General features: G+C 41.7%; 1 long non-coding RNA gene across 2 annotated transcripts; it reads left to right on the plus strand.

The window, feature by feature from the left end:
• Positions 1-248: 248 nt before the first annotated feature.
• On the plus strand, positions 249-2,522 carry LOC148038471 (uncharacterized). 2 transcript variants are annotated; one of them, XR_015689655.1, is made up of 3 exons: positions 282-796; positions 1,115-1,557; positions 1,719-2,522. It is a non-coding gene; the product is annotated as an uncharacterized LOC148038471 (long non-coding RNA). The 2 variants fall into 2 exon arrangements; XR_015689654.1 differs by lacking the exon at positions 1,719-2,522 and having other exon boundaries at positions 249-796; positions 1,115-1,422.
• Positions 2,523-2,798: the final 276 nt, after the last annotated feature.

Here is a 2,798-nt window from a genome sequence, read left to right on the forward strand (position 1 = left end):
GAAAGAATGCTACTAGTACAAGGGTAAGGCTTATGCACCTTACTCGATCACGCAACTTTGGTTCCTAGAGGAAATTGTCACCAAGTAGGGTAAGTCAAAAATGAACGATGAAGTGGGTGGGGGACTGATTGAGCGCAGGAACGCCTGCTAAGGCAGGTTCGTGGAAGGTTGGTGAGAATTGTATTCTTGGAAAGGTCAAAATAAAAGCGCGTTTCATAGCAAATTCTTTAGAATAGGTAAAAACGTGGAAGTATGGTCCTTTTATATAGTCTATATATTCATATGAGAGAGATGTTATATGGCAAGTCGCAACATCTCTCTGTCCAGCGACCTGTAGGCTATCTACAGTGCAGACGTGCGCATGTGAAACACAGACAGACAGACAGATACACAGACAGAGAGAGAGAGAGAGAGAGAGAGAGAGAGAGAGAGAGAGAGAGAGTTATCTGAGAGTGTGTTATCTGAGTGTATGACCCTTTTCGTTAGGCTGGTGCAAACCGTATCTTCTTCTCCTTCTCCTTCTCCTTCTCCTCCTCGTCCAGGCTCCTCCTCCTCCTTGTTGTCCGTCTTCATCGACTTTTTCTTGGCCCGTCCGCGCTCCTGCCTTCCCTTTCCCGCCTTCGCTCCCGTTGCCTGCCCCCAGCCATGGCTATCGCTTCCCATGTCGTGATCATCTTGGTCATCATCGTCGTCATCATCGTCCTAGCCATCCTGTGCTGCATTTGCAATTTCATTCGCTCTTGCTGCAGCTGTGTCCGGAGTTGTCTTCCCTGCTGACACAATGAGGAACAGACAGGTAATTTGAAGTATCTTGCTGCAGCAATTTTTGAAGAACGCAGGATTTGTCTTAACTACATACCTTACTTGCTTCATATAGCTATTTTAGGCTCTTCAAATTCCCTTTTTACTGCAAATTTCTAGATCTGAGAAATTCCACATCTACCTAGATGGGAAGATTTCGCCAAGTGAAACGTTACATTTTTAGATATTTGCGTTTCTGGTCAGAGAATCAAGTTGAACAACTTATCACTGTTCGTTTCTTATAATTTGTTTTCTACCAAACATGCAGTTTAATCAGCTTGTAGATACTTTAATGCATTCCTAAAATTTGCAGGAAACTGATGGCCGTTCTGATCCGCCTTTCATCCTTCGTCCGGAAAAGAATATTGGCGTTCTGAGAGTCCAATATGAGATTGTTGTATACTAATTAATCCTTATTTGGAACTTGATGATTGTATATGAAGTGCTCTTTGGACCTTTGGTGGATTTTTGGCCCTCTCAGCATAGGGAGGATTGTGCATTTACTTGACCTAAATAGGGACTGGCTCGCCACTGGTCATTCTTACATTTGTTAAGGAATTTCGTTCAAAGATCTTGAAGGTCAGAATAAGAAGTCCAGGTCCGAATCAATTGTCCAAATCACTTGTCATTTATTATGGACTATGCGTTTTCGATCTTTTCTCGCACAGACGTTGACTTTGCTTGGGTCTGTTTCTTGTTCTCGCACAGAGATTGGCTCTAGTCCATCTCTTTTCTGCTCCAGCAGTTTCAATAGAGGTATTGTTCCTTATAGTTTAAGGCCTGCTTCCACAAAGCTTGTTATCCTGTAGTCGTATTTCTAAACAACCTTGTTAGCAATTATTTTGCAGATTGAATTCATTATTTCCGTTTTCAATTAGATCATAGTACACACCTCATTTTATGTATGTGATGTGCAGTGAATACATGATCCCCTGTTCGAATTCAGATAGTAGTGGACTAAGCGCTTAGAGCAAACCGCATCACTAGAGCTGTTAGAATGGCACCATTGGGAAACTTGCTGTAAGTATTGAGGTGTTAAAAGAATGCCCAAGCAGTTAGGAAGTCGGGTCATTTGAGAGCAATGGAGGCAACGATGAGAAAGTTGCATAAAATTTGACAAAATTGCTAAAAGATTTATTGCCTCACCGATGTGCCGCTCCATAAGAAGGTGAAGAAACTGTTAAATCACCTTCTTTGGGAATGCTCAGAAACCACAGCGCCGTGGGCCAAACTCAGGAAATGGCTGCAAAATGCAGCAGTTTAATGAAACGTTTAACTTAAGCCTTTTTGGTAAAGCAGCTAGAATGGATGAGGAATTCGTGAGAGCCTAGAACATCACAAAGACCGTTGCTATTAGGCATAATGGGCGGTTCTGGAACTCAAAGCTATTCGAGCGAGTGCGTACTTCCAGAGTCTTGAGCGAATCTTTTCAGAGTTGTCAGCCTGCTGTTATTGACTGTCCATGGGTCGATCAACTTGACCGTGACAACTAGCCTACACCTGCGCAAGTCCTAGGCTAAGTATGCTCTTAAGATTGCTGGCTGCTGAGGTGGCCATCTTTGATAATGTAGATATCTTTCATCTGTCTAACACGAGTCGCGACTATTAGCTCCAATGGAGAAAGATGAATCCATATATTTTTAATATTAAAGTCACGCCCACTATTAGCTACAATGGAGTAAGATGAGTGCATATATTATATTAAAAAGACAATGAGAATCTTTTGAAGTCATGGCGACTATTAGCTACAATGGCTTGATTCAACGGCGACCTTGACAATGACTACAGCTAGCAAGTTTTTAAAGACATTTAGGTTGACTTTGGTTTCCAATGACCTTGGTTTCATGTATAATTTGTACATTCATTTTTTGATCTACATGTAGAAGAATCGGATTGCTTGATTTGAGAAAAAGTTAAAACTCGAAAAGCAAATATGCCACTAACCCAAAATCATGAGAGGTGAAAGAATAGTATGTTCAAGAGGAGTTTTGAAGGGA

Source organism: Lygodium microphyllum, chromosome 3, assembly GCF_053477565.2.
Source record: "Lygodium microphyllum isolate KBCC chromosome 3, Lygodium_microphyllum_v1.1.10, whole genome shotgun sequence".
NCBI lineage: Eukaryota > Viridiplantae > Streptophyta > Polypodiopsida > Schizaeales > Lygodiaceae > Lygodium > Lygodium microphyllum.